Here is a 26,128-nt window from a genome sequence, read left to right on the forward strand (position 1 = left end):
AATAGTTTCAAAAGGAATGGTACCAGTTCCTCCTTGTACCTCTGGTAGAATTCAGCTGTGAATCCATCAGGTCCTGGACTCTTTTTGGTTGGTAAGCTATTGATTATTGCCACAATTTCAGAACCTGTTATTGGTCTATTCAGAGATTCAACTTCTTCCTGGTTTAGTCTTGGGAGGGTGTATTTGTCGAGGAATTTATCCATTTCTTCTAGATTTTCTAGTTTATTTGCATAGAGGTGTTTGTAGTATTCTCTGATGGTAGATTGTATTTCTGTGGGATCGGTGGTGATATCCCCTTTTTTGTTTTTTATTGCATCTATTTGATTCTTCTCTCTTTTCTTCTTTATTAGTCTTGCTAGCGGTCTATCAATTTTGTTGATCTTTTCAAAAAACCAGCTCCTGGATTCATTAATTTTTTGAAGGGTTTTTTGTGTCTCTATTTCCTTCAGTTCTGCTCTGATTTTAGTTATTTCTAGCCTTCTGCTAGCTTTTGAATGTGTTTGCTCTTGCTTTTCTAGTTCTTTTAATTGTGAGGTTAGGGTGTCAATTTTGGATCTTTCCTGCTTTCTCTTGTGGGCATTTAGTGCTATAAATTTCCCTCTACACACTGCTTTGAATGTGTCCCAGAGATTCTGGTATGTTGTGTCTTTGTTCTCGTTGGTTTCAAAGAACATCTTTATTTCTGCCTTCATTTCATTATGTACCCAATAGTCATTCAGGAGCAGGTTGTTCAGTTTCCATGTAGTTGAGCAGTTTTGAGTGAGTTTCTTAATCCTGAGTTCTAGTTTGATTGCACTGTGGTCTGAGAGACAGTTTGTTATAATTTCTGTTCTTTTACATTTGCTGAGGAGAGCTTTACTTCCAACTATGTGGTCAATTTTGGAATAGGTGTGTGGTGCTGAAAAAAATGTATATTCTGTTGACTTGGGGTGGAGAGTTCTGTAGATGTCTATTAGGTCCACTTTAGGTAGAGCTGAGTTCAATTCCTGGATATCCTTTGACGAGTTGATCTGTTTAATGTTGACAGTGGGGTGTTAAAATCTCCCATTATTATTGTGTGGGAGTTTAAGTCCCTTTGTAGATCACTGAGGACTTGCTTTATGAATCTGGGTGCTCCTGTGTTGGGTGCATATATATTTAGGATAGTTAGCTCTTCTTGTTGAATTGATCCCTTTACCATTATGTAATGGCCTTCTTTGTCTCTTTTGATCTTTGTTGGTTTAAAGTCTATTTTATCAGAGACTATGATTGCAACCCCTGCCTTTTTTTGTTTTCCAGTTGCTTGATAGATCTTCCTCCATCCCTTTATTTTGAGTCTGTGTGTGTCTCTGCACGTGAGATGGGTTTCCTGAATACAGCACACTGATGGGTCCTGACTCCTTATCCAGTTTGCCAGTCTGTGTCTTTTAATTGTCGCATTTAGCCCATTTACATTTAACGTTAATATTGTTATGTGTGAATCTGATCCTGTCATTATGATGTTAGTTGGTTATTTTGCTCATTAGTTGCTATAGTTTCTTCCTAGCCTCGATGGTCTTTATGATTTGGCGTGTTTTTGCAGTGGCTGGTACCGGTTGTTCCTTTCCATGTCTAGTGCTTCCTTCAGGAGCTCTTTTAGGGCAGGCCTGGTGGTGACAAAATCACTCAGCATTTGCTTGTCTGTAAAGTATTTTATTTCTCCTTCACTTATGAAGCTTAGTTTGGTGGGATAGGAAATTCTGGGTTGAAAATTCTTTTCTTTAAGAATGTTGAATATTGGCCCCCACTCTCTTCTGGCTTGTAGAGTTTCTGCTGAGAGATCAGCTGTTAGTCTGATGGGCTTCCCTTTGTGGGTAACCCGACCTTTCTCTCTGGCTGCCCTTAACATTTTTTCCTTCATTTCAACTTTGGTGAATCTGACAATTATGTGTCTTGGAGTTGCTCTTCTTGAGGAGTATCTTTGTGGTGTTCTCTGTATTTCCTGAATCTGAATGTTGGCCTGCCTTGCTAGATTGGGGAAGTTCTCCTGGATAATATCTTGCAGAGTGTTTTCCAACTTGGTTCCATTCTCCCCATCATTTTCAGGTACACCAATCAGACGTAGGTTTGGTCTTTTCACATAGTCCCAAATTTCTTGGAGGCTTTGTTCATTTCTTTTTATTCTTTTTTCTCTAAACTTCCCTTCTCTCTTCATTTCATTCATTTCATCTTCCATCAGCGATACCCTTTCTTCCAGTTGATCGCATCTGCTACTGAGGCTTCTGCAATCTTTGCGTAGTTCTCGAAACTTGGCTTTCAGCTCCATCAGCTCCTTTAAGCCCTTCTCTCCATTGGTTATTCTAGTTATCCATTCTTCTAATTTTTTTTCAAAGTTTTTAACTTCTTTGCTATTGTTTTGAATTTCCTCTCATAGCTCAGAGTAGTTTGATCGTCTGAAGCCTTCTTCTCTCAACTCGTCAAAGTCATCCTCCATCCAGCTTTGTTCCGTTGCTGGTGAGGAACTGCGTTCCTTTGGAGGAGGAGAGGTGCTCTGCTTTTTAGAGTTTCCAGTTTTTTTGCTCTGTTTTTTCCCCATCTTTGTGGTTTTATCTACTTTTTGTCTTTGATGATGGTGATGTACAGATGGGTTTTTGGTGTGGATGTCCTTTCTGTTTGTTAGTTTTCCTTCTACCAGACAGGACCCTCAGCTGCAGGTCTGTTGGAGTTTACTAGAGGTCCACTCCAGACCCTGTTTGGCTGGGTGTCAGCAGCGGTGGCTGCAGAACAGCGGATTTTCGTGAGACCACAAATTCAGCTGTCTGATAGTTCCTCTGAAAGTTTTGTCTCAGAGGAGTACCCGGCTGAATGAGGTGTCAGTCTGTCCCTACTGGGGGAGTGCCTCCCAGTTAGGCTGCTCAGGGGTGAGGGACCCACTTTAGGAGGCAGTCTGTCTGTTCTCAGATCTCCAGCTGCATGCTGGGAGAACCACTACTCTCTTCAAAGCTGTCAGTCAGACAGGGACATTTAAGTCTGTGGAGGTTCTTGCTGAGTTTTTGTTTGTCTGTGCCCTGCCCCCAGAGGTGGAGCCTACAGAGGCAGGCAGGCCTCCTTGAGCTGTGGTGGGCTCCACCCAGTTCGAGCTTCCTGGCTGCTTTGTTTACCTAAGCAAGCCTGGGCAATGGCGGGCGCCCCTCCCCCAGCCTCGCTGCTGCCTTGCAGCTTGATCTCAGACTGCCGTGCTAGCAATCAGCCAGACTCCGTGGGCATAGGACCCTCCGAGCCAGGTGCGGGACACAATCTCCTAGTGTGCCGTTTTCCAGGCCCGTTGGAAAAGCGCAGTATTAGGATGGGACTGACCCGATATTCCAGGTGCCGTCTGTTTCCCCTTTCTTTGATTAGGAAAGGGAACTCCCTGACCCCTTGTGCTTCCCGAGTGAGGCAATGCCTCGCCCTGCTTCGGCTCGCGCACAGTGCGCTTCACCGACTGTCCTGCACCCACTGTTAGGCACTCCCTAGTGAGATGAAACCGGTACCTCAAGCAGAAATGCAGAAATCACCCGTCTTCTGTGTCGCTGGGGCTGGGAGCTGGAGACCGGAGCTGTTCCTATTCGGCCATCTTGGCTCCTCCCTCCGATGAGCATTTCTTCATGTGTTTTTTGGCTGCATATATGTCTTCTTTTGAGAAGTGTCTGTTCATGTCCTTTGCCCACTTTTTGATGGGGTTGTTTGTTTTTTTCTTGTAAATTTGTTTGAGTTCATTGTAGATTCTGGATATTAGCCCTTTGTCAGATGAGTAGGTTGCAAAAATTTTCTCCCATTCTGTAGGTTGCCTGTTCACTCTGATGGTAATTTCTTTTGCTGTGCAGAAGCTCTTTAGTTTAATTAGATCCCATTTGTCAATTTTGGCTTTTGTTGCCATTGCTTTTGGTGTTTTAGACGTGAAGTCCTTGCCCATGCCTATGTCCTGAATGGTATTGCCTAGGTTTTCTTGTAGGATTTTAATGGTTTTAGGTCTAACATTTAAGTCTTTAATCCATCTTGAATTAATTTTTGTATAAGGTGTAAGGAAGGGATCCAGTTTCAGCTTTCTACATATGGCTAGCCAGTTTTCCCAGCACCATTTATTAAATAGGGAATCCTTTCCCCATTTCTTGTTTTTGTCAGGTTTGTCAAAGATCAGATAGTTGTAGATATGCGGCATCATTTCTGAGGGCTCTGTTCTGTTCCATTGATCTATGTCTCTGTTGTGGTACCAGTACCATGCTGTTTTGGTTACTGTAGCCTTGTAGTATAGTTTGAAGTCAGGTAGCGTGATGCCTCCAGCTTTGTTCTTTTGGCTTAGGATTGACTTGGCGATGCAGGCTCTTTTTTGGTTCCATATGAACTTTAAAGTAGTTTTTTCCAATTCTGTGAAGAAAGTCACTGGTAGCTTGATGGGGATGGCATTGAACCTATAAATTACCTTGGGCAGTATGGCCATTTTCACAATATTGATTCTTCCAACCTATGTGCATGGAATGTTCTTCCATTTGTTTGTATCCTCTTTTATTTCATTGTTTTATTTCATTGAGCAGTGGTTTGTAGTTCTCCTTGAAGAGGTCCTTCACATCCCTTGTAAGTTGGATTCCTAGATATTTTATTCTCTTTGAAGCAATTGTGAATGGGAGTTCACTCATGATTTGGCTCTCTGTTTGTCTGTGATTGGTGTACAAGAATGCTTGTGATTTTTGTACATTGATTTTGTATCCTGAGACTTTGCTGAAGTTGCTAATCAGCTTAAGGAGATTTTGGGCTGAGACAATGAATGAGACATTTCTATTGGCAGAAGTTCCCAGCCCCATTTCTCAGTTCCAGAGAGGAACACTGTCCAGAGAGTTTATTCCTTATGGTTTTAGCTTCTTCTGTTTGTTTTACCTCGTAGAGTAGCTTAGCAAATCTCCTTTTAACATCTTCTGCCTATGATGCTTATGTGAATGTAGTAGAATATCCTATATCTGCATTCATGTATAATTTCTCTCTATATAGATTATCTTAATACATCCAAAACCAAATGCATTATTTTGTGAAGAATTTCCCAAACTCTCATGATGAAAAGGGTTACTTGGGGGTGATTGTTAAAAACACAAATCCTTGGACTCTGGAACCCATGCCTGCTCAGGGAGAGGCCCAGCTCTCTGCATATTTAACATGGAAGTGATTCCCACTTTTGAAAGCCCATCACGATCAGACCTCTTCCATCTTCTGTATTTCCTGCACAGGGCCTGGCACTTGGAGACACGTCGCTTCACAAAATTTTATGAACTAAATTAATGAACAGATATCATAGTTATAGAGACATCAAGTGACCAGTCTATTCCTCCAGCACCCATTCAATTAGTCTTCAAATTCTGCTGACTTTACCTTTACAAGAATAATGAATTCTTCCCTCTTCTCCACTCTCATTCTGTTGTCCTAATTGAGGTTCTCTTCATCACTCTCCAGAAGTAACTTTATAGCTCTTTAATCTCTTTTTTCATGGTCTCGTCCACTGTTACCAACCCTTAAAGTTCTACCAGTGGAATCTTTCAAAAACACAGATCACTGTGTTGCTTGAAATCCTTTCAACAATTTACTCTGCTCCCCCCAAAACCTGGAATAATGTCTCTAAGGCTCAGAGCCTGGCACAAAGTAAGCCCCTTAAATATATAAGGATATAATTTGTACTCAAAGCTCTTCAAAACCTGATCTCCACCTAAGTTTTCTGTTTCACTTCTAATCTCTATCTGCACCTGCTTCAGTGCCCCTACTGGCCCCTGCGTTTCCCTCAAAAACTAGACCATTTGCGTTCCACTCTGTTGTGCTCAGGCTGTTGCCTCTGCTTTGTATACCTATTCTTTCCTTCCTTCTCTTTCCCACACTAAAAGACACTCCAATTCGTCAAAAAAAAATTTAAGTCTCAAATTTTTCTTAAATTTATTTAAGTCTCTCTTTGGGCACAGGTAGCATGTGAGCAGGTCTGACAGAACGGAGATACAGATTCTTGTGAGTCCTGACTCATCCTTTTCCTTTGGGGTGCTCTGACACCCCATTTCACTTCTGCACTTATGGGGCCAACCAGATGACCCAAGAGCTCTGGAGCTTGAGCCTATGGGATCATTGTGGGGTTGTCCTGAAGCCACATGGACATCTAGTTCCAGGAAAGTGACCTGGTGAATGTATTTTTCCTGCTAGCCAGTGCAGTATTTCTTTAGGAGTATCATGTCATAATGGTGCTGACATGCTGATTTTGTATGACTTTCAAATCAGACACAGAAGGAGTTTAGGACTCTGGACTACCTGTAGTCCACTGCCAGCCTTGAGCTTGAACTATGTGTGGTCCATGCTTATCCACCCATGTTCTGACCAATCACAGTGCTAGCTTCAGGCTACAGCACCTGAGGGTGGTGGAGGTAACACCAGACATCACTTACTCAGGGTACCGTTACTGTTGGCATCCAGAACAGTCACCCTATTCCTTCTGCAGGCTCTGTACCATATTTAGGCAATCTACCAGGTGGCTGCAACTATCTCCCCTGAGGCTTCCAAGACCACTGCTCCACACAACAAGGGGTCCTTCTCATTAATGTTCTTTATTGCCTCCAATTGATGTGGTCACATCATGAAATTCTGGATAGATTTAGGCTATGCTGGTCAAAGGACAGACTTTTTTGTACAAATGGCACCATTTTTCTCACTCAGTGCCTTCCTCCTTTTCTACCCTTCTAGCTAGCAGAAGTGAGTGGAAGGTAGGGATGCAGACAACATTGAAAGAGATCACATTCTAGGAATGCAATGTTACAGCCCAATTAGTTCATGAGAAAGCATGGTTGGAAGATATATTGTTTCTATTTGTATGCTACAGAATTCTGAACGGTAAACTTAACATGATCAGGGAATAAGTTATTCCTCACATTTTCTGCATCTTCTGGGTAAGACTTACAATCGTGGTCATCATCAATGAAGCACATAAACAACCTTTGAGAGAATTACTGGAAACCAATATCTACAAACAGTGCAATGGATGATGAAGTGAAACAAGTCCTATTATAACTAGACTTTTACAAAATGGTACTAGGAAAGCTCAGAAGCAAGAAGATCAATATTATATCAATATATACAAGTTCTGAAGAGTCATGGCAGAGAAAGTAATATCAGCATTGCTAGCTTTTTTCACGGTGGGAGTTGTGATTTAGTCAGACCCAGTAATTCTGAAAATCAAAAAATAAAAGAAAAAACATAAAGAGAAGTTTCTTGCACCTGAACAGATGGTGCCTGGACACTGAAAAGCTTTCACACACATTAATTACACAAGAAAAAAATATGTAAGATTTTCTTCTCTACCCTTTTTTCTAAATTTTTAATAACTGGCTCTTGAGGTTTGTAATATTTTAAATCAAACTGGTAATAAAAAAGAAGACCTTTTTTTATTTTTTGGCCTGGAGAATAACACAACTTAGGAGCAGCCCTTCTGGCCACACAAGGTACTAAGCAACTGATGTGTACAGTCTATTTTCATCTTTACAACAGCCACAGTAACCAGTTATTATCTTATTACATAGAAAATAAAATAATTTGCCCATGCACACAGTTAGTTAGTAAATGGTTAAACTGTGACTCTTATTCAGGACAACCTAATTTTTGTTTGTTTGTTTTTCTTTCTGAGACGGGGTCTCACTCTGTCACCCTGGCTGGAGTGCAGCTGCGCGATCTTGGCTCACTGCAACCTCCACCTCCTGGGTTCAGGTGATTCTCGTGCCTCAGCCTCCCGAGTAGCTGGGACTACAGGCACGTGCCACTATATCCGGCTAATTTTTTTATTTTTTGTAGAGATGGGTTTTCACCATGTTGGTCAGGTTGGTCTCAAACTCCTGACATCAGGTGATCCACCCGCCTCAGCCTCCCAAAGTGCTGGGATTACAGGCGTGAGCCACCTCACCCAGCCCCAGGACAACCTAATATTAATGTGTATACCAACCTTGGAAAAGTAGGACAAATCTATTCCACCTTAGCAGTGTTTCCTAGATAAGCGTTACCTTTCTTCTTGTTGTAGAAATTATCATTATTATCATCATCATTATCACTAATAAAATATTTGTTGAATATTAGCCATGTGCCAGACATCATTCTAAGCATTTAATATGTTTAATATTCATTAAACAATTTTAACAAACTTATGAGGTGCCTATTAATAATATTTCCAAAGCACAGATGGAAAAATTGAGGTATCAGAGTGACTAGGTAATTTACTCAAGGTTACTCAGCTATCAGTGATTGATAGAGAGGGGAATTAAACAAGACTGGCTCTGGAGCCCAGGAAAATCAGAATGAAATTTTCTAGTTTGGTTCCTTTTACCTGTATTTATGAACTAAATTGGGACTTGGACATAAAATATCACAAACCACAATATATGACTGGAAGCCATCTATGATTTTACTCTGGTGATTCAATTTATTTTCATTGGCATAATCTAAGGACTTAGCATTGCTGGTTTTAATGGCACCTCTGGTTCCTATAGATACAGTGGTTGAAAGGGTAAGCTTTGCAGCTGATTGCAGTGGGGTCACCATGAAAACATCCCTAAGGGGAAGTCATTTAATTCAAGAACATGAAATCATTCATTCATGAGTACATCATGCACACGACCATATTATATGTGCCTGTAATACATACATGTCCATCCCATTCCTTTATTTATTTCTTTTTGGCTTATAATAGTAATGTTCTTTCTATGTAGGAATGGAGAATTTTATAATTGAAAAATGTATATTTAGCCAGAGCACAGACATAAGGAATACATCAAATAGCACATTCACTGTAGCTAGCTTGGCTTAAATATAGCACGATGCCAAATTTCTAGCCAAAAATTGATAAGAGTAGTCAATAAGCCAAGCATGCAGAACTATTTGTAAAAATTTAGATAATTGACTAAAAATTTCAATTTTTATTCCTATGCCTGCAACCATGCTCCTTAACATTTAATGTTTTTCTGTCACTACTTAGAGTAACAAATATTTCACTTCTTCACACTCTTAGCAATAGCATACCTACAAAATAGCTGAAATAAAAATGTGATGACTTTAAGATTTACAAGTGATAATTATCTTTTTTTAAGAATTCTCATTCAGAGCGAAATTTCCTATTTGTTTTCTCCTATCAACTCCTTGTTTTGTTTCAAGAGCCCACTGATCATTTGCAAATGGTGAAAAGCCTCTTTAGCCAACGCTATATTTCATCCCAGGTGATGAACTCTGCATTTTGATTTCTAAATGGGCAGATAGATGTACTGTAATGAGAACACAAAGAAGCAGGTTTATAACTCAGTACATGATGGCACCAGGTTCAAAGCAAAAGGAAGCAGCAATGCCGTAAGCCTTTGTTTCTGACTCATGCAGATAAACTCCAGCATTTTCCAGGACTGTAACAATGCAGAATATGGAGGGAAAAAAAAATAAAGATGCAAGAAAGAGAAAGAAAGAAAATGAATTAAAACAAAGCAAAACTCTTGGGATGGTTTATGCTGCAGGGTATTTTCCCAGAGTTCTGTCCAAGAATAATCTAGTAAAAATGTGGACAGAGAACCACCGACCCCTGATTTCCCCCGAACATATGCAGCTCTGATCAGTCTGGTATTTCAAGAAAAACAAGGTCCTGAACCCGAATCCTCAGACACATAACAAAGCGCACTTCACAGCTGTGATGCACAGCGACGATCGGCTCCGAGGCCTGAGTGGGTCCCAAGACAATGCCTCCTTTATCACCCAGAGGACAAATATCTAGACAGCAATATTTTCTGCTTGAATGCTTCGAGCAGCTCGCGCAACTCCTGACTGAAAGAGAAAACTGAGCTCAGAGTGTTTGCTGAGTGATTATTTTAATTTACTACTTGATGTAAATCTAAATGAACTAACACCCAGCTCAAGATGGACAGAAAGCAATCATCGTGGAGGGTGGGGGGCTACGGCAATAAAGGGGGGCGCACAGGAGAGGGGCTGATGTTACACTATCAGCTGAGGTTTGGCACAGGTTTGCCCAACTTTTGCAATGGCCGCGTAACAGAAAGGGGGGCAGGCTCAGCATTCCGTTCCCTTCTCTCAATTACCATAATAAGTTCGGTAATTTTGTGCTGTTTATTTATCAGGCGAGGATAACAAAGGAAGCTGAGGAAGTCTGTTCTGGAGGCACCATGACAAAGCACCAGACAGAAGGCAGTCACGTGTGGGGAGATGAGCAGAGACACCACTTCTCAAGCACCTGATTATTCTTTCTCAGTATTTAGAAGCAAAAATTATCCTTAAGATAAACAACTGCAAACGCAACACAGGCTACACAGATGAGAAAATGGGGTAAGATGGGGAATGAGAAAATTGAAGGGCAACTTGATAACGAAGTTTTAATTTCTTACAAAAAGCTATCTTCCCTTCATGTCAATTATTTGTCCAAACTTGCCAGTAGAGAGAAAAGATTTTTCAAAAGAACGTTTGGTTAAGTTCCCCTTTCCCCTCTTTCAAGATAAGAGTTCTTTAGATACGGTGAATATTTTTGAGAAACTAGATGGCAAAATCATAGCTGTGCCTGTTTAAGATGAACATCAGATTTCTTTGCGGTGCTTGTGAGATATTATACAAAGCACCATTTTTCTCTCTTGTGCTCTCTCTCTCTTTTTTAGCTCATGAAACACTGCACTAAACAGTCACAGGACCAAGATATAGATTCCTATTTCCAGGTTTGTCGCTTCTGTCTAAAAAAGACTTTCATTTCAGCCATGTCTGCCTAGCATCCCCTTCAAAAAAGTGGCAATGTTTGCTAATGAGCATAATCCTCGTTATTTGCAGCACTGTTATAAATGGCACAGGGTATGCATATAAATCCCCAGGCATGATTCTGAAAATATGTCCAATAGAGGAAAAATATATCACCACTTGTTTTCCACAATCACAATATGGAACCAAATTATGGTCTCTATCATATAGATATATATATATGTGTGTGTGTGAGTATATGTGTATATATATATATATATATATACACATATATAGTCAATTTATATCTTTATATATTTATTTAGTGAATGCAACATCAATATATATGCATCTGTCTAGTGCAATTGAAAAATATCTATTTCCCATGGATCTGGGTCACTGCTTTTCTAACTAGGACCCTCGAGTTCTCTGTAATGGCCTTAAACATTGCCACGATGGCTGCCATATGTGGTGTGTAAAAAGAAATCAGCACAGTGACTCTTCCACCTTTACTTTTATCTTTTTCATATATTGAGGTTGTTGAAATTGTTAGTATAATTTATTTCAGGGGAGGTAATGCAGCATTTGCCTTTTAAAAAAAGATTAAAAATAAAAACGGAGGAGGGAGTTTTCTTGAAAACTGTTGTGCTAGGTTGCCCTTAGAAGACTATGAGAAAAGTAACAGAAAAATACAGTCGCCTGTCCAGATGCTGTAACTATGGGGTACCTAATACCTTGTGGATGATACACGTATCCGTGTTATTTGTGTAGAAACATACAGCATTTCCAACATCACGTTTTCCTTACTTTTCTCCAGTCGTTTGTATTTGTACATGTAAATGCATACATATTGTGTGGGATCCTGGTAGAATTGTTTTGAGTTCTCCTTCACATTTGTTTTAACACCTTTCTGCTGCTAGCTTACTTGTGTTATCATTATATATAGAATACCTCAAATAGTTAGTGGGTGAAGGGTGCAGCTGGGTGCTAAGGATCTAAAGATAATTAGGGTAGGAGCCCAGAACTCAAGTTCTGGGGGAGATTTAGTGGGGATAGCTTGATTAATGTTTGTTTTCTTTGGAGAGCAGCATAGTAGAGTGGGTAGATTTTGTCACATGGATTGGGATTAGATATGTAAGACCTTTCTGTGATCCAAAAATGTCATGAATTACCCTCTGTGTCTTACTTACTAGGGGAATCCCATTTTACGAATCAAAATGGAAGCATTTCATCATCAGCAAGGTTAAAGTATATCTCTCTTGACTATAATATCACAACAAATATGCCTGCTATATACAGAACTTGCCAAATCTAGCTACGAATATTTAATACTTAACATATTTCTTTTTAAAAAGTGAATTGATGCTTAGAACTTACAATAGTCTTTTGTAAGGGATATGTGTTTCTCTCCTGTGTTTTTGGTGGGTGAAAAAGTTGACTCAAAACCTGGTCTTTTTAATACCATAGACAGACCATGAAGAAGAAATTAGTCTCTTGACTTTTATAGTTTTATCTGACTGTAACTTATAGACATCAAGTAGCAGAAAGAGAAAAGTGTTGATTTGATTGAATAATACAAGAGAATATACTTGATTGAATAATCAAAATAGGAATTTTCTTCTAGGTTATCTTTCCTCACTTATGCTAACTTGGACAAGCCTAAGCAGGGACTTTAATAGGCTTTTAAAATCACTCTTTCATAATACAGTAGACCATACAATACAGTTTAGATTATTTTATTTCCATAATAAACCCTCATTAAGTATATTTATCTAATGATATGACAGAACTGAAGGGAAAGGGAGCATAAAAAAATCTGCATGTGTTAAACATTAGCCCTTGCAGCAGATTTATAAATAAATTACAGGTAATTTATAGAATCATGCCATGTTTATAACTGCATGTTTAAAGCAATCTTCTCATGGTAATTGTATTGTATGGCTGACTCTAAGTAGGAAGAAATTACAAATTTATATTTCTAGAGTTTACTGAGATGTGCTGTCTTTTATAGGTTAAAATTGTATTGTGTAAAACTCAGGTTAGAAAGTGAAGCTTCTATTTCAGTGTGACCCATACTCCATTACTAGACATTCAGAAGGCTCAGCGTAAAAAATTACCTGTTCACCATTTCTAGAAGAGGTCATTGCTTAAATTCCATATTAATTTTCAAGCAAGCCTGCTAGAAAAGAATCAATAAACTTTGTATGACAATGCAAAACTCTGCCAATGCCTCCAAGATAAATGATACCCAGATTCACTTTTGAGAAGAATGAAGGATTTCAACTGTAAGTGCAGCCTTTCAATGCATGCCAGTTCTCATAGTTCCTTCTGGAATTATTTTAACATAAGAAACAAGTATCAGACTGTAAACTACCTGAAAAACCCAAAGGTCAAGCCCATTGACCTCAAATGCATTATTTATTGTTAGGATGCTTCCTCTTGACACCTTAGATGAGAACATTTAAGTGAATTAACCTACCACTGTGGTAAGAAAATAAAATATATTGTGCTTTCTACTTCTAAAAGTATACCATAACATTGTAGAGTAGACTGAGGGTCATGTTAAGCCATACTTTCAGATAAGAAAACCGATAGTTGTGTGATAAGAATGAATAATTCATTAATTCATCAAATGTTAATATTTATTATCTACTCTACCCCAGGCATTGCTCATGCTATTGGGAAAGTGCCTGTGAACAAAATGTCCCTGCCCTCAAGGAGTTTATATTTCAGTTTTAGAAGCAGAAAGTAAAATGATAAAGGAAAACTATCTCAGGTATAGAGAAAAATAAACAGGATAAGAATAGAATAATAAAGGGTGCTGTTTTAGATCTGCAGTCAGGGATGCTCCCCCTAAGAAGGAGATTTTTGAGCAGAGATCTGGATGAAGTAAGGGAACATGGAAAGATGCATCCATAAAGTATCTTAAACAGTGCAAAGGCCCAGTATTCGGCAGAAAGCTGGAATTCACTAGGAAAGCAAATAGAGCCGAACAAAAGGGGAGAGGATAAAAGAGGATGGGGATGAAGTCAGAGAGATAGGTGGAGGTTAGCTCACATAGGCCTTGTAGACAAATGTCACAGTAGCAGTCAGCATATGCCCGATTATGCTATGGTAACAAACAACCTTGAATCTCAATGGCTGAAAACACGAAAGGTTTGTTTTTTGCTCACATCTTGTCTACCACAGTTAGGTTGGAGGCTCTGCACTGTGTCAGCCTCATCCCAGGAAACAGATGGGCAGAGAAACCACTGTCAAAATCATTGCCAAACATATTATCAGAGAAAAGACATCTCTGAAAGATCTCATATCAGCAATTAATGTTCCAGCATGGAAGGGACACACAGCACTTCCACAAACAAATCACTGGCCAGATCTAGTCATATAACCACATGCAATGATGGCGGAGGAGGAGAGAAGGGACAGGTGTGTGTGGGCAGGGAGCACAATTCTACCATGTGTCCACTATGCAGAGACCTATAAATATTTTGTAAACAGCATGCATGAATCCTGTGGTAAAATTGTTGGATTTTATTCCAATGAGATGGGAAGATATGAGAGGGTTATGAGCTGTTTGAGCTGGCTTTTGTGTAGAGAACATAGAGCTATGACAGTGAGAGAAACAGAAAGACCCATAATTAGATTATAACATTACTTTAGGTGAGAGATAATAATAGTTTGGGCTAGGGTGGTAGTAGTGGAGGTGGTGAGGGATGGTTGGATTTGGGATCCCATATAGAGTAATGTCCTAGACTGTCAGCTCATGATTTTGTTTTGTTTTATTTTGGTTTTTGAGGTTGCAAGCCCAAATACTTGAGCTAGTACCATCAGTGTGTAATACAACCTGGTGAAATATAATGGGAAGTGATGGAGCCTGTGGCCAAACTGGGCAGAGCATGTTCATAAGGATATCTAAATTCATTCTTTTTTTTTTTTCATCTCATATTTATTTATTTTTTAGAGAGAGTCTCACTCTGTCACCCAGGCTGCAGTGCAGCGGCACAATCTCAGCTCACTGCAACTTCTGCCTCCCAGGTTCAAGCGATTCTCATTCCTCAGCCTCCCAGGTAGATGGGATTACAGGCACACACCACTACGCCCAGCCAATTTTTATATTTTTAGTAGAGATGGGGCTTCACCATGTTGGCCAGGCTGGTCTCGAATTCCTGAGCTCAAGTGATCCACCCTCCCCTAGGCCTCTCAAAGTGCTGAGATTACAGGCGTGAGCCATAGCGCCCAGCCTAAATTCACTTGTTTAAACCACAGTATCAACCAAACAAAATAAAATTTTGTTACTTTTGTAGTTTGCATACTTCGTAATTAAATCAACCTAGTTAAAATAACAAATGAATAAATAAAACAACCAATTCCCAAATTCTGTGTTTAGAGAATTTTAGTGACACTTCGGCAGATACATGGCAGCACATAAAGTTATATTAACAAAGCACCTACCAGTCAGGTAAAAATTCAGCTTAATCAAGAAGTGTCAGATTGATTTAGCGTCTATTCAAAATTAACTGTATAATTTTCAACTCAACTGAATTTAATCAGATTGTGCAAACCTTGTGATTCCAGGCTCAAATTACAGGTTGCTAAGACCTTCTCCACCTAAGGGTACTTCCACCAAAATTTGGTGTGCAAAGTTGAAGGTGCAAAGGAATTACCTGGCATGCATAAATACATAATTCTTGTGTGCCATTAGATCATGGGGGGTTGGGGGAGCATGGGAGTCTACATTCACAGCAAGCATGCCTTCCCAATGTGGGCCATCTAGGGAATATACTTTGATAAATCACGGCTCTACCTGATTCTTTAAACAAGTTACAGATTTGACCTTTACCAAACATAGAAAGAGCTTGTACAGTCTTACAATTCCCACAAAGTTCCTGTACTATTCCTGGATGTATATTGGCAATGGCCGTTACTAACACTTAGTGAGGGAGAGAACTCGCAGAGAAGTCATCAGACGCCTTACTTTGTTTTCCCTTTCTCTCTCTCTTTCCTTCCCTTCCTTCCTTTCTCCCTCCCTCCCTTTCTCCCTCCCTCCCTCTCCTTCCTTCTTCCCTTCCCCCTTTCTTCTTTCTTTTTATTTTGTCTTTCCCAGTGTCTTTTTTCCTAGAACATTATCGAGCTCTTACAACATTCCAGACACAGCACTAGGTTCTAGAAGTTTAGTATTGATCAAGACAAACAGATCCCTGTCTCCGTGTAGTGTTTCTTAGAAGGAGCTTTCTTCCTAATTCAGAGAAGTGAGACTAGCAATACTACTACAGTGAACAAACAATGAGGCAAGAATATTTTGGCTAGTCAAATGGTAGCCACTACAAAAATAAGTGTCAGAACACTGCAACAGCTACTCATTATTTTGGCTGAATTTAGAAGAGTTGTTTTGTATGGATACGCTCTAGGGTGTCAGAAAGAATCAGAAGGCTCACTGCAATCTTGTTACACCCACCTGTCCTCCTCTTTTAAAGTTTAGTGCAAATAACTTTTCTTCCTGAAACTTCTACAAGTATTCCAGGCAATAGCTGTCCCCAGGACATCCAACACCCCTTTCTCAGGACACATATATATGAGTCAACTCAGGAACTCAGCAAGAAAAATAAATGAATGGCATGCACTGATAAAAATGCATATGTATACATTGTGTGAATGTCAGAGACTGGAGCAAATAGGAGAGAATTTAGTGCCATCTGTTTGTTTCATGCCAAATTTGGGCACAGTGAATGTTTAAGTTTTGTGTTTTTTTAATGACTAAAAATCTGGGATATTTATTTATATAATTTTTCATTGTAAGCCATTAGCTCAAAAATTTCAAAATGTTGTATGAGCCAAACAAAACATATCCACAAGCCAGATTTTATCTTGGGCTCTCTAGTTTGTGGCCTCTGTCTACTCATCATAAATATTGGCACTTGTCCTTTAGCACTTGAGTTTTAACGAATGCTGTTGTGTTTGTTTGTAATCCCAGCGAGATTGTAAATTCCATGAAGGTGTGCCACTTATACATAGCATCACATCACCCAGTCCAGTATTTGTCACTGGGGTCACTGGGACAGTAGTGTAGGATGAGCAGGAACACAGTCCCAGATCACCCAGGTTCAAATCCTTGCTATGCTATTTACTAGCTATGTGACTATAGGCAATTTTCTTAATTTATTTGTGCCTCAGTTTTCTTAATTGTTAAATGGGGATGATACCAATTATACCCATCTCGTGGGGTATGAGGATTAAATGACTTCATATTCATAAAGCACTTAAAATAACACCAGGAACATAGTAAGAACTCTGTAAATTTTCATATAAGTTAAATTAAAATAAATATGTAAATAATATATTTGTTATCTAGAACTGAGTCATCTAATTTCATGGGAAGATAAAAACTCATCTGGAAAATAAGAGTCCTTTATTTTTATTTAGATAAAGAACCAAAGGTATAAGTATCTGACCCAAAGAATATCGAGGAATGTAAATCTATTCTGAAATGTTTTTTCATATTGCTTTCTCTTTATTTACTTATGTTTAAAATTTTTTAAAGATATTTTTGTTAGAAAACTAACAAATGTACATAAAATATTCTTAACTTTTGAATACTAAGCCACAGGTGCATATGCTTACAAAACAGCTGATGAACAGCTGGGCCACTTAGTGTCCTGATTTTTAAGGTTTCCCATCATTTATTCATTACGTGCTAGCCCATTAAACCATTTAGTGATTCCCCATAAATTAAAACAAACGATTAATTGCTTCAAATGTTCTAATAAAAATATTTTTTAGTACAGAGGACTTCTATGCTCTTTTTCACATGGAATCACATTAGTAGATAGGCTACCTGTAGATTTCTTCGCATTTAGATCATTGGATACTGAGGCATAATTTAAGATGTATTTCTTATTTTAAAGAATGCCTCCCAACTCATTTCAAAGAGAAGAAGGGACCCTCCCTGTTGGCAAATGTATTTTCACCAATAGTTATATAAGATAAAGGAGTATGTTTACACTAAAGCATGCTGCTAAGAAGAAGTGTAACAAAAGTTATTTTATTTACTCCTCCACAATATCCCTACTTCCCCCAATTTAAAACTGAGAAAACTAAGGTTTAAAAATATTAGATAATGATATTTGAACCCAGCCTGGGATATGGCTAAAAGAGACAAAAGTTTTGGAATTTACTCAACTTCATAATTTGTTTTGAGCAATATAAGCAAATGGAGAGTAACATCAGTCCTCAACTCAATCAATCAAAAATATTTATTGAGCAGCTGGTACATGCCAATATTATTTTATTCTCCAACTCTATTTTTATACAGGTGAACATAAAGATTTTTCAGTCAATAGCATACACTGAACATTGCTTCTATATAAAGAGCAGTGTTTCTCAAAGTGTGGTCCTTGGAACAGCAGCATCAGTAGCATCTGTGAGCTTTTATACAAATGCAGATTCTGGGGCCCTACCTCAAAAATGTTAAATCAGAATCTCTGAGGGTGGAGCCCAGCAATCTGCATTTTAATAGGCCTTGAAGGTGCTTCTGGTGCACACTTACATTTGCCAGCCTCTGGTAGAGTGGCAGAGAGTCCCTACTAAGAGTTATAAAAACAGAGAAGAATCTCCATACACAAGCCTTTAAAATCTTAGATGTGAGCTCACTTAGGGGCCACAGCATTAGCAAACAAACTGCAAATGGAGGCAAATGGAGACAAATGAGAAAATTCTGAGAAGAGACCTGATTCCCTGAGGGCCACTAGTTTTCTCTGAAGGCAGCATTTAGGGAAATATATACCTTAAAAATGCAACAGCAGTATCCAGTGCATTATCTGATTTCCTACCAGAAAGTTTGAGGTTATGGACTCACTCATCATCTGAGGTGTTATCCTATTCTAATCTAAAAAATATATACTGTCCTTCCCTCACCAAGCCCGCCTCCCCACATACAAAATGTTCATCTCAGAAAGCTGTCACTAGATCAGTCAAATCTATCTGTGTAGCTGCTTCAATTTATTCTTCTCATTGATTTCTCCCCCATGCCTCATACTCTTCCAGGCCTGCAGAGCTCAAACCATTACACCATTCAGAAGCTGGCTTTGGTATTACTTCAAATTATTCAAAACAGTCACCACTTGCTGAACCTCTAATGTCTCATCTGTTGAATGGGTACATTTCCTTCCTGATCCTTCCACCTCGAAACTTGTCTATTTCCAAGGATCTATGGCATCCAGGCATATGGTGAGCTTACGTGAGTTAGGGGACCTTAGCTGATGTGATCAGTTTAGACAATGCCTTGACTAGTGGCAAAAGCCACAGGGCACATAGACACCCAAGGAGCTGCTGTGTTTCAGTGCTCTACGCAGTAAACCAGATCCATCCCAATAGTTTCATGGTCACTGAGCTTAGGATCATCATTCCAAGAAGGAAAAAAAAAGAGAGAGAGAAAAACAAGAGAACATGAGATTGTTTTCTTATTTTTCCAAATTCCTAGTTTGCTCTACTATGGTTTTATTTAAATTCTAAACATGAAGAACACCTTTTATTTGTATGTTTGAAGCAGACTGCTAGTTTTAAAAAATTAATCACAGCTTTTCTAGAGGCAGGAGGATGGTCAAGATGAACCACAGCAGTGCCTTGCAGCCTTGCGACACCCGTTTTTAAAGCTTTATTTGGAATGTGGCACATTATAATTGACAGACTTGACAAGCATTCTAGTTTCATGGGCTGCATGTCAGGATTCCTGCCCTATATTTCCATATCACCGAGCACTTCCAGTGTGTCCTTGAACTAATTTAAAATCTCCCTGGGTTTCAGGTTCCCCATCTTCGTTGAAGGGCCCACATCATTTGCCATGAACTTGCAGAATGTTCATAAGCATACAGTATGCTCTCCTCCAGCTTTGAGAGATGACTTATCTCTTTACCCACAATGTTGATAACTCTTTGCTTATCCTTTAGAGAGAGCAACTCATATTGTATATCTCATTCCCCTAAAATAACATGTGAACTGCATCAATGAGTTAAAAAAAATTGAGAACTGGTGTTTTAGAGCTACAACCCCAATTTGACTACATTATTTTTTTGTTTTCAACTGTTTTTTACATCATGTATGTGGGTAAACAGCGTACATTTTTTTAAGACTTTTTAAAGTTGGTACTTAAGGCTTTGAAGTTTGCTCTTTCCCCTCAAATTTTGTGAGTTTTAATTAATTTCTCAAGGGGGAAGGAAGTTCAGAATATCTGATAGCATCAGATACCAGTACCTCCCATTGATTTGTGGCATACAGAATACCTTTAAAATAAATGGCATATTTTGAAAACAGAAATTTATTTCACATACTGCAGTAAGACAGAACAAACAGCTCATCTTGCTGTATGTATAAAGAAGCAAAATGTAATTGATAAAGATAATCAGATGGTGCCAGGTTGTTTTAAATAGGTATGAAAAACAAAATGTCTGAATTCAGAAGAGATTAGATTCTTTTTTCCACCTAGGGCTTTGGAGAGAAACAACTGGCATGTGTAATTTTGTTCACATTAATTTTTACAGCCATGGTCAAATAGCCCCATCAGACTGAAACTTGTGAAGAATTTTCTTTCTTCATTTGGTTTGATCATAGAGGAATTAGCTCCCTCAGTGAGCCAAGGTGAAAAGAAGCTAGTTTGGGGAAATAAGCAACATTCATAGGAAAGAGAAAGTTTGAGGCAAACATATGGTTGAAATGCTCTAGTCGATTTCAGATCAAGCTGAGAGAGTTGAGATCCGTTGGTTCAGGGATCCAGTTCACTGCACATTCCTACTGTGCCTGACTACTAATTGCATCCTAAGTTTGTCAATCAAATATTTGCAATTAACAAAAATATTCCCCTAAGAGACATAGAACAGAGCTGGCAAAGGATCTGGTGCTTTGCTAAGTAGAGCTAGCTGCACACAGAAAATAAAATAAAATATGGTACTAAAAATATTCTGCTGCCGATGACACGGCTAGACACTCCCAGTCAAAACATTAACAAGCAGGATAGGTGGCATGGGGGGCTTTTCAAAGGGATTTTGTTCAAAGAACAGAAACTTTGATCTCAGTGTCTCTGACCCCTCCTCCACCTCTGATTCTTCAATCTACAAGTACATATAGTGGTTTAATTTAACTCTGTGCATAATTTGCCTAAGGATAAAAGTTGATCTAGATTTTTTTAACTCCAATTTTACAAATGCTCTACTTTCTCCCTCCTCCCTCCTCCCCACACACAGATTTCAAGAGAGAAGGCTGAAAAGGAAGGTGACTGGAATATTAAGAACTGTGAGATATTCTGAGGAAATTCTAATTTGTAAATTGGTAGAAATGCCAGTAATTTGTTGGGAATTGAAGACCCTCTGTATTCAAGAGCGAAGCTTGGCAGCTGTGCACTGTTGTTTTATAAATCAATATTACATCTGAAGGTGGTGTTTGAATGTTTGTGTCATTGGGGTTTGTCTCCAACATAGTCCTGTGATAAGAAATGTTCAAACAAAACAAACACAATCCCTTCCCTGTCCTTTAGGATAAAGTCCAAACATAATTCCACAACAGGGATATAACATTCAAATCAACTACAGAACTTCTGTAATTACATAAAACCCCACGACCACAGAAATGCAATTGAATTGAAGACGCTTTGCAATATTCCCCAAGAAAGGACTGTGTGGCTGTCAGATTAACAAAAGTCAAGAGGTGGTGAGACAGTGCTCACCATTGCAAAAAAGAGCTTTGTGCATAATGAACAGAATTTGCATGCCTGTTTAGGAAATTAAGGTGAATCCAAGGTGACTTAGGGTCACATGAGGAGTCACAATGGTCACTAACTAGAAAAGTGAGCATTAAACATTAGTCATTTGGTTTAAATAAGTTCATCTCAATTATTATTAGATATTACATAGATTTAATAAAAAATAGTAGCTTAAGTGAAATTTTCAACATTATCTGGTTATTACCTGCCCTGAGCTTCTGTGATTCTGTGCTGTGATTTTGGTTGCTGTATGAGAAAGGAGAGTTGAGGCTGAGCTGCTTTTTGATTGTTGTCAATTCCTCCATCATTTAGATACAGCCCACTTGTACAGTTATGACCAGGGTGAACCATGAAGAATGGGCAATGGGGCATTTAGTACATTAACTCATTTTCATAGGCAAAACCGGCTACGTGATCAGGAAGGAAAAAAAAAATGAAGTGTCATTGCCATTCTGGCCTTCTTTAACCCAAAGAACTATCTCATAGAGTTTACAAAGAAAATAGGTCATGCCAAGGATTCTAAAATCGCCAATCCAAGCCAAGGATGGAGCGAAATGCCTCTACTGCTCCAGTTCAGTGGTTTTAAAATTGTTTTAAATCACATTGTCCATCAGTAAAATATTTTTGAGCACACATCTCCAATATTTCTGCAATTGTACTACTAGATTAGATACAAAGCATTATCAAACAGAAAATGTTAAAGGACAGGATAAAAAGTAATTAGAAATCAATGCTATCTTCCTGAATTCTATCTTCTATAAACTAGAAGATTAACACACTCCATTCTCAACAGAGGAGAGGCAGATGAAATTGGCAGGACCCCAGGTTTTCCTGAGTGGTCTGGGTCTAGCTAAACTGGAACAGAGAAGCAAGTGGGAAACCTCTTTTGCTGTCACTGAACACCAGCACTAAGCTGAGGATTAAGTGGGGGAAATGGTTGTACTTAGACTTGCAAAACTGCATGTGGAACACTCTTGGTTCATTTTGATTCCATCTGCACTGAACCACAGAAACTCAGAGCCTGGTAATAACCAGATGAAAATCAAAAAATTCTCTCAATTCTTTTTGATTATGCCCAAGTGCCATCTAATAATGGTTGAGATTGATTTATTAAAAAAAACAAATAACTAATTTGCTCAACATCCTTGGTATGCGGGAAAGGGAGAAAGATGCAAATGAGTGTGTGTGTGTGTGTGTGTGTGTAAAGAAATCCCAGGGGAATCTTGGTGGAGGGGAGAGAAAGAAAAACCAACTTGACTTTGGCAGAAATTCCTGGCATTGCCACATGCAAGTTGTGCTACTCGGAAGCTAAAACGAGTTGACCAGGCAGAGCTCACTTAGACCTTGTTGCAGTTACTTCTGTCCAAAATGGGGACAATAAAGTCTATTTTGCAGAGTCATTGTGAGCAGTAGGAATTGTTTTTATAAAGTGACTCACACAGCACTTTATAGCAGTTGCTCAATAAATGGTGGCCACTCTTGTTACATAACTGGACAAAACAATAAATCCTAGACTTTGCCAAGAATATCCATTCAGTATTCAAGTGCACTAACAGTATATGGCAATCATGGGAATATGTTTTTACTTTAGGATTCAAATTCATTTTATTTCCATGATCACATTTAATCTTCACAATGAATTTGAAAGATGATAGACAGAACAAGTGTAATTATCCCCATTTTACAGATACAGAAAGGTTGATAAATTATTGACATTCAGTGGTGGAGCTTAAAATCACTCAGAACTCCTGCTTTCTACACCAGCAATGGGAAGGAAGCAGACATATTTGGCATATGTTACTTTCTATTAAGTAACTCAACCTCATAAACTGTGTATGCATATATGGGTTAAAAAATTTTTTCATCTAAAGTTAACTCTGTTTAGCCCAGTCTTTTCCTCTCTCTCTCTCTAGTCTCTTCATCACCCAACACATTCCTTGGTAATAAAACAAATATCACAATATGATGAATTGAAGAAATGAAAAAAGCATCTGTTACATGTGTTCTCCATTAAAACTTTGCCTTGGCTGTTATTTTGAGACATAATAAATAGCAAATGCCTATATCTTCTGCTAAGTATATGTTTTTGTTTTTGTTTTTCTTCCACCGACTTAAAAGTTGAATGATGTCAATATCATTTACAAAACAGACGGTAGGGGGAGGGGAGAGATTGAGAGATAGAGAGAAAAGAAAACAAACAAACAAAAAAACCCAGAGGCGTTTCATATCCACCACGGACACCCTCGGCTCTCCCACATAACAAATAATGTTACAAACAATGCACTGCACTTAAGAAATATTGACTGATTCCCTGGCTGTTTTGAAGCAGGATAGAAAGCCTGTTGTTCATTATCTCCATTTGGGTATCTATACTAGTTTGAATGGTGTTCCCCAAAAATTCATGTCCACTGGAACCTCGGAATGTTACCTTATTTAGAAATAGGGGTTTTATAGATGTAATTAGTTGAAATAAGGTCATACTGGATTAGGGTGGCCCTGAATTTATTATGAGCTGGTGTCCTTATAAGAAGAGAAGAGGACAAACAGAACCAGAGACACACACAAGGGAAGAGGGTCATCTGGGGATGGAGGCAGAAATTCGAGTGACGTAGCTATCAGACAAGGAATGCCAGGGATTCTCAGTAACCACAGAAGCTAGGAAGAGGCAAGGGAGTTTCTACCCTAGAGTCTTTGGACGGAGTGCAGCCCTGCTGACCCCTTGGTTTTGGACTTCTAGCCTCTAGGACTGTGACAGGATAAAATTTCTGTTTTGACTACTCAGCTTACAGCAATTTGTTATGGCAGCCCTAGGTAATAATGCAGTGTCCAAATGTATTACTGTTACAGAAATGAACTTGTGTGTTCATGTTTTATGCCATGTCTTAGTGGCTATTTAATTCCTTAAGGTAACTGTCCCATGCAATTTGATAAGAACATTGACGGACACCAAGAGTCCAGGTCATTTCTATCTTCATGGAAATAATATGAACCAATTCTAGAATAACTTTCACTCATTGATTCCCTCTACCAAACAAACTAACAAGAACAAAACTAAAATTAACTCATTAATTCCAGTTTTGTTTCACAGTAAGAAATTATAAGACACCAGTTTCCAAAGTAACTATAAGCTTTGGATTTTAGATTTGTGTGCTATTTTCCTTTGTACAACATTTGAAATATAACTTTACGGCCCAGCACTGTTAGCCAAATATTAACCTTCACCCATAAATCCCAAAGACCTGTTAGGATCAAAAACTGATTTGGGTTCCTGCTAGAATTTCTCTACCTGCACATCATAATTTTGACCTCAGTCCTGACCAAGTCACCTTCCCAGATTACACGCCCCTCATAACTTCTTAAACAGATGCCTTTGTAATACTCATAACCTTTTCCACAATTTTGAGTACGTATGTCTGGGGTGAAGGAGAGAATCTGAAGCTGTATTCTTATGGCTTCAAGATACATAGAGATACAGATCTATTTTTTTTTTAAGTAAGGCATTTTCCGAAGAACAGATGCTGAAAGTCTTCTGCCTCCAACACCCTTCTTACAGCATTTTAGCACACAATGAAGCCTCTTTCTAACATGGTGATGAAGTCTTTTGAGGGGTTCTGGGGCTGGGAATTTTGTTCACTTTGCTCTTATGCTGTTTTCCAGCAGGCCATTTCTATGTATTTTAATTCCATGGTCCTTATAATTTGTCCAGGGTCCTCTCCCAGCACATCATGGGAACAATATTACTAAAGATTAGGCAGAGTGGAGAGAATTAACATGGCTATCATCTTTTGGATGTTTACTATTTGCTAAGCACTGCAGTATATGCTCCATATACTTATCTCTTTATTTCTCACCTCTGAGTTAAGCATTATCATCCTCTTTATAAATAAAACAACTGAAGCTCAGAGAGGTGAAGTGATTTGACCACTAATAGCTCATAGCTAATCAAATGCACTTTATTTCAGTCATCTAGACAGCCTGAGAAGATTGCTGTACATCATGAAAGCTGGGGGATCTCTAGAAAACCCTTGGGTAAGCGCTGCCTGAGGCCGGGAACCAGACCTGGATAGAGATAGACAGGTCAGGGGAGGCCTTCAATGCCTGTAGTTAGGAAAGAGAGTCCTGTATGCTAAGGCTTATTTGAAAATCCACTAACGAAGAGATGCCAGTGTTCACTGACAACCATACTGGCCAGAGAAAACACCCTTAGTGTATTTGGCAGCATATGGTATATGTAACACATGTGAGTCAGATGCTTTTAAATCCAGGATGGCTTCAAAGGCAAAAATATCAGGATTTGTAAAGAGCTTTAGATCTACTCAGAATCCCATCTGAAGGTCAGCTGAGGCCTCTACAGCAAGAAGAGTCCTAGACTGAGCCCTTGGCGTGATCCATTAGTTAGCCCTAGTTGCAGTAGAGCTGCATAACAACCACAGACCTTGGTGGTATATAATGATATTACTTTAGCTCATTATCTGTAAGGCCTGGACTGGACATGGCTGATCTTACTGTATTCACTCATGGATTTGCAGAGATCTATAAATCAGCTGGATAGTTCTGCTGCTGTTACCTGGATTTCTTCGTATGTCTGGGGGACGATTGGCTATTGACTGATCTAGGATCTACATCAGCATAGGTGTCTAGGTCAGCATGGCTCAGTTCCATGTC

The 26,128-nt window shown here is 38.9% G+C and overlaps 1 long non-coding RNA gene across 2 annotated transcripts in view; it reads left to right on the top strand.

Annotated features, from left to right (window-relative positions):
- The window catches only part of LOC129461990 (uncharacterized), a 153,065-nt gene extending 131,929 nt beyond the window's left edge, over positions 1-21,136 (top strand). The window contains exons 2-4 of one of the 2 annotated variants that reach the window (XR_010115733.1): positions 10,116-10,320; positions 18,757-18,939; positions 20,949-21,136. This is a non-coding gene — a long non-coding RNA (uncharacterized lncRNA). The remainder of the gene's footprint in view (positions 1-10,115; positions 10,321-18,756; positions 18,940-20,948) is intronic. The other variant, XR_010115732.1, reaches the window with a different exon arrangement.
- Positions 21,137-26,128: the final 4,992 nt, after the last annotated feature.

Source organism: Symphalangus syndactylus, chromosome 14 (genome assembly GCF_028878055.3).
Source record: "Symphalangus syndactylus isolate Jambi chromosome 14, NHGRI_mSymSyn1-v2.1_pri, whole genome shotgun sequence".
NCBI lineage: Eukaryota > Metazoa > Chordata > Mammalia > Primates > Hylobatidae > Symphalangus > Symphalangus syndactylus.